General features: G+C 44.6%; 1 long non-coding RNA gene across 1 annotated transcript; it reads left to right on the top strand.

Moving 5' to 3' along the window:
• The first annotated feature begins 1,157 nt into the window (after positions 1–1,157).
• On the top strand, positions 1,158–2,294 carry LOC109534783. The gene is made up of 2 exons (XR_007281674.1): positions 1,158–1,470; positions 1,654–2,294. It is a non-coding gene; the product is annotated as an uncharacterized LOC109534783 (long non-coding RNA).
• Positions 2,295–11,095: the final 8,801 nt, after the last annotated feature.

Raw genomic sequence — 11,095 nt, forward strand, 5'->3', positions numbered from 1 at the left:
TCTGCATGACATTTGCGCTTCTTAAAAAGATCGTGTTTTACGTGTGACAACATCGCAAAAGTAGATAAGTAGGCCATTAAAACGATTATGAGACTGAACTTGTAACAAAGGTATAATTTACAAATTGTAGGTAAACTTGAAAATAGGATCAATAGCTGTTGATAAACTTACGTAATTCCTTAAAAAAGCATTTCGGTTATTTTTAAATAAAAATGCTAAAAAATATATAATGACAGTGGCAAGTTCAAACTGTCACATTTACTTTGTCGCACACTGTGCGGCAAAGTCCGTGCGTAAAAGTAAAACAAATGAACGCTAAAGAAAAGTGCTTCTTTTTGATCATCGCTTCTGTTCGCAAAATGGCACTTTTTGATTCATTCGAATAAAAATGTAATTTTTGGGCAGGTATGTGCGATATATTTTAGTTTTTTAATCAATCCGCGCAGATGGCGGGCAGTTGGAGGAATTAATTCCGTCGATCGGCCGACGCAATTAATCCATCCATCTGGTTTCGGGTAAAAAAGCGAATTGAATCGGAGTGCGCGGGGGCGGCATCGGCACCCATCGGCCTCTGCCTCTCTGCCTAATGCCGCCACAGCAGCCGGAACGAAACAAGCGGCGTTCGGGCCTAATCCCTCTTATCCCGAAAGTAATTTTGAGTCTTTTGAAACCTGCCCCCCGGATGAAGTGAAACCCGAGCGTATCTCGCACCAGGCAGCCGTCACCCCCGATCCGGGAAAAAGGAATTTTCCCGCTGCCTGAAATGAAATGCTGTTCGCATTTTTGCCTCCTAAGACCTTTATCACTGCCTGGGCTGACAGATAATTATAAAGGGATTTTCTCGGCCGGCACTGCTGCGCAGGCTCCCGTCCGGTGCCCGACTCGACCAGTCTTAGATTCTCTCCCAACATGTTTGGTGACAAAGGTAATCTTCCAAGCGGCCCCACTTAGCCCTGTAAACACACTCGACTAGATTGGAAGTGCATGTAGCCCTTAGAATAAACAGCACTTTATCAATTAGCGACAGCAGCGTCCAGCCGGGCCGGGGGTGGTTCGCTCGTTATTCTCCTGTCGGACGTTTTAAGGGGGCGCAGCCGCCCTCCCCCCACATGCACTGGAAAATTTCCCTAGACCGCCGCCACCACCACCACCTCCACCGATATATCAATCTCTCGGCTGGCGGCGAAAAGTAATCCTTTTGGCAAGACGAGGGTCCAACTTCTTGCCGTAACTAATGATACTTTTTAGTGAAGGATGGCGCGACAATGATACCGACTCCTGACTCCTTTCTTCCATTACGCAACGTCCCGCTTCCATACATTCACTTCCAGGGGGTCGATTGAGTGGTGCCCCCCTTCCTGTTCAGTCACCCAGTATTTTTATCGCACCAAAAGTATGTTTGTTTCAGTGGTCCAGCAGTCCAAAAGCSCCTYAACACTCTTCTTCTCCTCCTCCTGCTCAATTACTCAGGTGAGCGCAAAGTTAGCTTCTCTTCTTTTAGGTTTCCATCCTCTTTCAAGACTCGCTGAGGGTTCAAACGTGAAGGTTGCACAGTTGGGGACTGGAGCAGGACGCCGCTAAATAGTAAACCCTCATTTTCCAACTGTCATCTGGATGGTATCGAGTTTACGAGGAAAAGTATCTTTGTTTCAGTGCACCGCCAAGAGGCTGAGKACCTTCATACKTCTCRGGAACATTTCTCAGGTGAGTGCAAACGCTTCTCTTCTCTTCCGCTCCGAGCCTCCCTGAACAATCGGTGAGGGTTCGGACGTGAGGGCAGCAGTTTGGGGTACTGGAAGGGTTTTTTCACTTGCCTCGAGACACAATGGAAAAAACCCTTTTAGCTGCGTCCCTAATTAGTAAACCCTTATTTCCTAACCCTCATTTTGATGCTACACCGAGGACGTTGCTTAGAGTTGATTTCAGCACTCCTCGTCTCGGTAGCATCGAGTTAGTTGAGGGAGTTGAGGAGTTGGACTTCGCATTGGGAGGGGAGCCTCGGAGGTCTCTCGGACTCTTCGACTCTCCGGAGGAGTTGAGGTGGAGGTCGGTTCCGCAGGGGAGACTTTTCGACTCTCCGTAAAGAGGAGTTGAGGAGTTTGAAAGAGGAGTTGAGGAGTTTGACTTCGCCTTGTCAGGGGAGCCTCTTCGAGTCTCGCGGTAGCGTCAATTCAGCCCCAGATGGACCATCCGCCCAATTTTTCAGACCTGTGATTTTGTGCTAAATATCGGTCAACGTATATACGTTGAAACGTTTTTTGTCGTTTATTGAAATAAAACTCATTTGCTTAAAACGGTTTTTTATTTCTTCCAAAAAAATACAAATCCCAAAAACTTCCGCGTGTTCACTGTGGTTGATTACGTCACGAACAGACCGTCCCCTCCAGGTGTGGCAAATTCCTCCTACCTTAAAGGAGAAAACGGCCCCCATCTCGGTCCGAACTTGAGGCAAAAATGCCTCGTGTTCTCCCCCCACTAAAGCTCTGGATGAGGACGAGTTTGGGCTGTGGATATTGAAATGGTTCAGGGTTCTTCCAATTCCACGCGCCCTCACCCTGGTCCACGTCCAGACCGGCTGGAAGTTAAAATTCCCCGAAGAATTTACCTCCATCAAATACCATGGAGAAGAGGTTCTCGGCAAAAATGTGGCCGTGCTCCTCGCCTTGAGGACGAGTTTGAGCTGTGGAAATGGAAAATGCTCTGAGCTCTTTCCACTTCCACGCGCCCTCACTCTGGTCCACGTCCAGAGCAGCTGGGAACTAAAACTCTCCCGAATTGAACGGCGAAAGCAAAAAATTGCCAGGATCCAAGAACCTCAGCCCATTTTCTTAATGAATCGGCTACTATTCGCAGCGGAACCCTAAATGTGCAAGTAGCCTATTCAAGACAAATATTACGCACCTCGTAAAACTCTCCAATTTGCCGTGATGATTGCGGATCTGCGGGCGAAACGTTGGCTTCGTATGGACAAAGGTGTCCACTTCATGACTAGAAAAGGAAAACATATTTGAAACAACCTAGAAAGCAACAGGCGATGAAAGAAACTAGCGAAAAATACACTAGACTGGCAACAGGGGCAGATTCTCAATAAGAGGGCTTTTGGTACAGATTCCTGCTGTTGGATGATAATTCCCATAAAATGTGATGAATTAGCCGATGCCCGGATATAAATCGGGGGATTTTTATTACATAGGCTTTTTTTTGGTCGGGAATCGAAATATGCGGGATACACGTCAAATTTACGGGGTCGAGATGTGCGCCATCGTTAATCAACAAAGAAATCGGAGAATTTCCTATTGTGAGAATGAGCGAGAGTCCGAGTTGTCACAGAGCGCACCACCGGTGGGTCAATTAGAACATAATAAATGGTAAAAAGGAAGTAGCGTTTTAACGAAACTCCGAATTATTACTTACGATTAGTGGGGGCCTTTGTGTTCGATCGCGCGACAAAAGAACCGGAAAAAGGCCGGTGTCACTATTTATCTATTTACATTACAATGGGCCGCAAATTGCCGCCCATTGGAGTTGCCCATATTGCTTTCCCATCTCGAATTGAGGCCGGATAAATGAGCGGAATTTCGGCTAAACGTTCGTTGGGCAAAAGGAGGCGAACAACCATTAGGCGGCTCTGATAATCGGCGGACATTTTTCACCGTTAACGGCCATTAGAAGCGAAAGAAATAAGCTCATTACCATCCCTCGCGCGCCTGATACTTCCAGTCCATTTCTCGGGCTGATATGCTGGTGCTGCTGCTGCTGCTGCTGCTGCTGCCGCTTCCATCCATCCATCCATCCATCGGGACCGCCATTATTAATTTATCTTTTACAACTACCGAAATTAATTTTCGGAGTCACATCCATAACGCGATGACGTGAATGCAGGTCCAATAAATTATGCAGCCGCGGCCGCTTATTACGCTTATATACGCCGCACTGACTGGATCAATCATTAACGCGTTTGTACGTCTCTGTTGACGGGCAGCGGCGGCCATCGCTCTCTCACAGCCTTCGCTGGATTTATGCTGATGGGAACAGATTAGCTTGGCTCCGCGTTTGATTTATTATTTCGTCTCTCCTCGCATTTTTTCTCCCAACTAAACGCGCATCGTTCGCCTACTTTGCAACCTTTGTGTCTCCAGCCCAACAGTCGCAAGAAATCGACACCCTGGCCCACACCTGGCAACCATGCGTTTCTATACAGCGTGTCCGCAAAGTCAACAGTCCGGAAGTTCAAAATGCTAGCTTTTTTTACCGCAAATACGCAACAAATCAACATTCTCCACATTCTGACTCCACAACCAGAAATTTGTCCGCACTGTTGCTCAGTTCTGCCTTAGGCAATCGTTTGTTTACTCCTAAATGCATGTCTGTGTTCTGAATGCATTTTTCAATGGATGCAACACAAAAACTTGTTGGACGGATTTCGAATTAAAAAGGTTCCATAATTGAAACAGAATATTCGAGTGTTTTCAAAGAAGAATAAAGCCAGTGATGTGAGCATCACTTGCTTTATTAGCCGTTTGGAAACACTCGAATATTCTGGTTCAATTATGGAACATTCTCAATTCGAAATCCGTCCAATAAGTTTTCGTATTGCGACCAAAAGCGACAACTTTGTCCATTAACGAAGCCATAAAGATGAAAACGGACCTCGTCATTAAAGATGATTTTCGTTGAAAAATCACCGTCCAATTGTCGTTGTTCCAAAATCCAATCAACAAAGGCTCTTCGTTGCCCATGGCCTGCCGGCTTTAGCTCTTGATCCAATTCAACTTTGTACGCATGAAAATTCCAGTCTTTTGCTAAAATTCGATGCATAGTGGTTGTGGAAACACGAATTTCCTGAGATCTATGCCGAATTGATGTGGTTGGGCTTTCCTCAACAATTGCACGTACTGATGCAATATTAGCCGTCGAGCCACCAGGACGAACGCGTGTTTCTGTTTCCACTTCATTAACAGACCCAGTTTGCAGAAATTTCTTCATTAAGCAGCGAGAGATTTTATTTCTGTTTGAATCGTTAGTTAGTGTGGTTTTGCAAGAATTTATTGCTTCAGATAAAAGTTCTACGGGCTGGCAAAGGAAACAATGCAAAACGGGTGAAAGTTCCACATGCCCTCACATGGACAAAAAACGTGTTTTTTCTCATTCTAACATCATACGCCTAAAGATACACCTGATAACTCGAAAAATGTTAATTAATTTTTTGCCCATCTCGTTTATTTACAGAGTGCGTTACAGTCTTGCGGAGATAATCTTGAAGTTAAAACATCACACCTCACAGTCGACTTGTTGATGAAAAAAATTCAATACAGCGCATACCGGGTTGCAATAATGAACGAAATATTTGAAATTAAACTTCACTTAGTTGAAAATATTCGAGAATCACAGATTTCGGGAGTTATTCAGATTTGAGCCTTTTGTCATGCAACCCCGTATTACGAATGTCTCTGAAGATGCCGCTACAAACTACAAAAAGTGTTTTATCTCAAAAGCCGTAAGAGATATCGAGAAAAACAAGCTAAGTATACCCGTTTCGAAGAAAAAAAATGGGTCTACCTCACTGCTTGATCATATCCCCAAATTTGGCAACGCCGGTAAATTTGTACGCATAATAAAAGTTAATTTTGACCGTACCTGGGCAATGACAAGATTTCGGATAAATTTCCAACTCAGAATAACAAGTATCTATGAGCTTCTTTTGTTACAAAAATTTCACGAACGCAAAATAAACGGTGTAACAATTAAGAATAAGTTTCTTTTTTAAACTTTTCACTTTGAAAACCCGTCATTCCATAAGGAAGCCAGATCCGAAATTTTTGTACCTCTGTACGCCCTATCATTGTTGTCCAACAACTTCGGGACACCCTGTATCAGTTATCAGTACAAGACCAAAAAGTTGATTTTTTTGAGATCACCCTGTACATAAAAGAGATGGACGAAAAAGTCAAAAACGGTTTCGAGCTATTTGGTTTGTCTTTAAGCTTTTGGTGTTGAGATCCAAAAAACTGGATTTTTGTCCAACCAGAAGCATGTCGGACTTAGAAAAATTTTGTATGCCTTCATTGGCAGCCCTGCAGAAAATCTGTCGAAGATTCTTGATTTATTTTAAAACACTGACTACCAAAAAAAAGCAAATGGGACTCAATAACGCATTAAAGAGAAACCACATGGCGTAAAGTAATCAGAATTTCTGCAGTTCCAAAGTTAACGCAAATTTAGCTGCGCAGCATTCATTTCTGCATAAAGTATTCACTTTCACATCAGACAATCTTGCCGGAAACGCAATATTTTTTGCCTCGAGAGCCTGTGAATTTTGTCACATCAATTGAGCCAATCACCCCATATAAAATTATAAAAGCGCAATAGGTTTTGTATAAACTAACTATCGGATAGCGAAACCACAGAAGGGAAAAGAACTGAATGATTTAGAAATCGCCTACGTTTTGGTGCCAACAAGTGCACAATTGCAAAAACGCATTGCCTTTGGTTTTTGCCTTTGATTTGGCCTTTGGCTCTAAAAGTAGACCAACTTTTCCCCCACTTTGAAAAGTTAGTCTCGGATTTCCATGTTGGTTTTTCGGGCAGGAGAGGCAGGCAGGCAGGCTGTTGATGATTTATGATGGGCGCAAAATGACAAATTGACAAAGTTTCGGCAACGATCGCACAAAGACAACACTTTGACGAGCTGGCGGCTTCTTGCGCAGCGGCCCCCATTCCGCCGAAAGCGCGTAAATAATCCCCCGGCATCTGGAAAAACCAAAAACCCTCTCGCAACGTCGAGGCAAAAATGGCTGTGAAGCTGAGTGTACGCGAGCGGGCGCCCTTTTAGGGCCGTTGCCGATCAACGGCAACAGGGGGACGCAAGTTGGCCAACTTTTACCGCAGACTGTATTCTTTTGTTCTAGGCAGTGATTGGTCGGCATTTAGGTCGCGAGGGTTGGTTGGCCCTAAACGGTCGCACACTCCCCATTTGCTTGCGCCCGACTCGGCCACATCTTCAAGGCCGGCTGGATATTTTTCGAAAAAATCCTCCCGAACAATCGACAATCGATTCGACATGGGCCCCGTATCAAAGTGGCGACAATTATTTTGCGACCATGACAACTCCGCCAGCTCGCAGAGGGATTAATTAACCCTTCGCCGCGCTCTGGATGATGGTTATTAAAAGTTACACGCAAATGAATATGACTCATTGAACTGTTCCTCAAGTGGGCTTCGAATGGATGGGGGAGCCGGGGAAGCGCCCCTCAATCGCAGTCCATCGGACACTAACGGCCGTCCTAAAGACCGGATTCTTGACCGCTAATATTTTTATGGTCGATCGACGATACGGCGCACCGATTGGACTAATCGCTTCCGGCCATGCATCACCGGAATCAATATTGGGGCTCCCGGACTGAGGAAATCAGCATTTCGGCCCCGATTTATGCGACCGGACTCTACCATGTCCCGCTTTATCGACATTTTATTATTCATCAGCTGCGACATTTACAGTCACACTAACTTTCAACTGAAAGTGATCGTACCTGATGAGACACTAAAGTGTGAAACGAAGAGCCTATTTGAGCCATTGCATTCAAACGGTGCACTAACAATAATAAAAGATGCCACCTGAAACGATCCCTTAGCTGCCCCTTTATTCCATGAATGTAAGCGAAAAGAATGACATGATTATGATGGTAATGCGGACAATGCGGCGACAACCTGTTGCTACAATTATTAGTCGCCGATAACAAATAAAGCGCGCCACAAAAGATTGCCACGCTTTTGTCCGTTGCCAGACCCCCTGTTTTGAAAATAGGCAAATATTTTGAGAAAAGCCCCCAAACAAACGTTCCGCCGTGCAATGGACAGGGTCGAGAATCGAGGAAATTTCCCGCTAACCCTGGATCTGTGTTGGTCAATTGACCAGCAGCAGGAAAAGTGCGAAGGACGACTCGTAAAAAATCGGCTTTTACGAGCATCGGATATAAGATTACACGACCGATGGGCCTCTCGGCCTGACGTTTTTATTGCCCCCCATAGATATCCAGAGACACGACTCGAGGCCATAAAGTCAATGAATTGGGCCAGCAATTAGTCATGGACAGTTGGGGGCGAAAAAGCCCCACATAGCCATTACTGAAGACGACCAGTTTCGGTTGGCAACCGAAACGTTTCGCGTTGTTTGGTGAGTGGAAGAAAAAAACGAAAATGTGGCATTAGTTTTGCCGTCGCACCCCCCGCTAAACAGGCCGGGGGGGCCAGTCTAGCGCTTGCGGATACATTAGATGGACTTCCGGCGTCGCGGCGCTGTCGCCGATGGAGCGGAACGGGCCTCAATGCAGCTCTCATGCATATACATACGCTGCTTTCCGGCTCTACTGTGGGGATGACTTCCCCCCATGCCCTCCTAATCGTCCAACTGGAATATAAAACAATCTAACTTGGGGCCAGACCGAAACTTTTGCTGCTCGCCAGCCACCTAAGAAATGCGTTAGAAGCTACTGGATGTCGAAGCTGTGCACCAATAAACTGGAAATCGGGGAGTTGGCAAGATTTTTTGCATCCCAACCGGAGTAGGAAACAACTTTGAGATCCACTATTTACTGGTTTGAAGACACTTATGGAATTGTATATCAAATCGCCCTGAATTAGAGTTTTTCAGTACCTACCTACTGTAGAGGTAAAATATTTCCGAAATTTCCCATGTCCAATTTGATTTTTTACTTGAATGTACGGATATGCCAATGTAGCCACAAATGTTTTCTGAAAATTTTCGCGTTGGTGGACTTTCCATATGGAAACTTTGTCTCCAGAATCGGACTCAAAAGCAACAAATCACCAGAAGCTCGTTTACTACGTAATTGCGTGAAAAAGGGACACAAAAACAACTTTTTAAATGTAGATTGAGGCCTTCAGTCCAGTGGCGCTAATGGAATATCGCGATCGGTTTTTAGTTTACAGATATTTGCGTTTGTTGAAAATTACGTTTTGGGCATTTTCTCAAAACTATTCATAATGAGACTTTTGAGAAAAACTCAGTGCATAACTTTTGATCAGTCGCGCACATCAAAGCAACATTTGTTGCCAAAAAAGATTGGTTTTCGAAAAAAATTACCCTACATTCAGTCACAAACTCACATTTTTTCTTCTGTGGCCTTTCGATATGGAAAAACTATGTCAAATTGGCTGCGTTTACTTCGACAAAAATCCCCGATTTATTTGAAAAAACTTCTAAAGAAAGCTTTCAGGCAAATATAGGCGACGCCCAAAAATGTCTGGGGGATGTTGAACTAGAAGTCAGACAGTTAAAATCATTTTCTTGCATCCAAACCATCATTCGAAAAGCGAACAGCTTCGAAATCCAGTAGGGTCAGCATCCAGCGGATTGGGCTTGGATGCAAAGGCTGAATATTTGTATTGAACTAAAAATTAATAATCAACCGAAATTCGAATTGACTCACGAACTAATGCAACCTAAACTCAACAAAAAAAAAAACATTTTTTTTTGGAAATGTTTCCTTCTGAGGCAAAGACCCATATGGAAAAATGTCCATCCAAATCCAAAATTTCCTTTCTGGCTATACAAGCTACATAGAAAATCAATTTAAACTCCGGCCGGCAAAACCCACCACAAAAACCAGACGTTATTTTGACAAATTCTTAAAAATTGCCTGACGGTGACTGAAATTCGAGACGTTTTTTGCTTATAAAGCACCCTTTTCCTCACAAACGAGATTCAAAAGTAATTATCTAAATCTGCAAGTTTTCCAGCAAATAAATGTCAAACTACGACCAGCTCAACATCGGCGGAAACCTCATGCAACTTAGAAAAATTCTGGAAAATTATCTAAAGGTGACTAAAAATTGTACCTTCAGGCTATAAAGCGGACTTTTCTCTATAAATGATCAGCAACTCTGTTCCTTGATTAGTTTCTGAATAAAAAACCTCGTAAATCAGATGGAATTTTGAAAATATGTCAAAAATTGCCTGATGATGATTGCGGAAAGTCATAGTAAATAATGTCCTCCCTGCGGAAGAAAACTTTCAGACAAATAAAAGCGACTGGTTTAGGCAGAAAAACGCGGTGTTGCCGGCGTTTGATATGCCCCAGTGTCGTACTCGAACTGTCCTAGTTTTCCTTTAGGGGAAGTAAGAGCCTCTTTAGACTCTTGCAGTCTGTGGTCAATTTTTTTTAGAATTTTTGCTATCTACATGCGCAGTTGTCGGGTAAAAGCGAAGAAAAACCCCAGCAGCAAGCGTTTCGTCGGATTTAGTCAGGCAGCAGTTATTAAACGAGCCCTTGCGGCCAGGGGGTGCGATTAAATATCGCCGAAGCATATTGCCGCGCTCATCAACTGTCGCATTATAAGTATGCGATAGGATGTAAACAGGCGAGAGCGGAGCGTCGGTTTCCCTTGGGGTTCGCGTCCCCCTTTCGGGCCCAAAGTCGACTGACAAGTCGGGGGGTGTGGGAATCAGCCCTTAGCAGGGATTTGAGGTCACCACTGTCGGTCCTCATCATCGAGTCATAGCCTTGATTTTGCAATTCAATTTACACTATTAAACGTGCATTTTATTAGAGCACGCCCGAGGGGATCGGAATTAGGGGGTGGCCGGTCGCTTGGCATGGGGAGCCGAATGCACCCAAAAGTAAAGGAGAAGTCGCGATCGGCTCCTTCCGTTCACCATCATCATCATCATGGGGCCAAATCAGCAAAGACAACAAAAGGGGAGCCGGTCACCAAGCCGGGCCTATCGGGGCGCCGGAGGGGACGAGTAAATAAATTAGAATAATAATTATTTATAAATTGATTGAGCGCGCTCCCGGTCCCGAAGGATGCCAAGTGGATCGGCACGATAGGCATATGCTATTTAATATAATTGAATGGCGCCGTGGGGTGGCGGACTCGATAACCGGATTACTGTCAAATCAAATCGCATTAAACGAGACTGCGACCATCTCCGTCATTTGGGCCGCCTGCCAGCTGATTGGGCGCCGACAGCCTCGTTTTCTGCGTCAATGTCAAACTGTTGTCAATGTCATGTCACAATGTCTGCAGCTGCGCCCTCCTTGACGCAGTTATCCAAAAAACACGCAACGATTCA

The sequence above is a fragment of the Dendroctonus ponderosae genome, unplaced genomic scaffold (assembly GCF_020466585.1).
Source record: "Dendroctonus ponderosae isolate FM_Combo_2020 unplaced genomic scaffold, Dpon_F_20191213v2 Dpon_F_20191213_591, whole genome shotgun sequence".
NCBI lineage: Eukaryota > Metazoa > Arthropoda > Insecta > Coleoptera > Curculionidae > Dendroctonus > Dendroctonus ponderosae.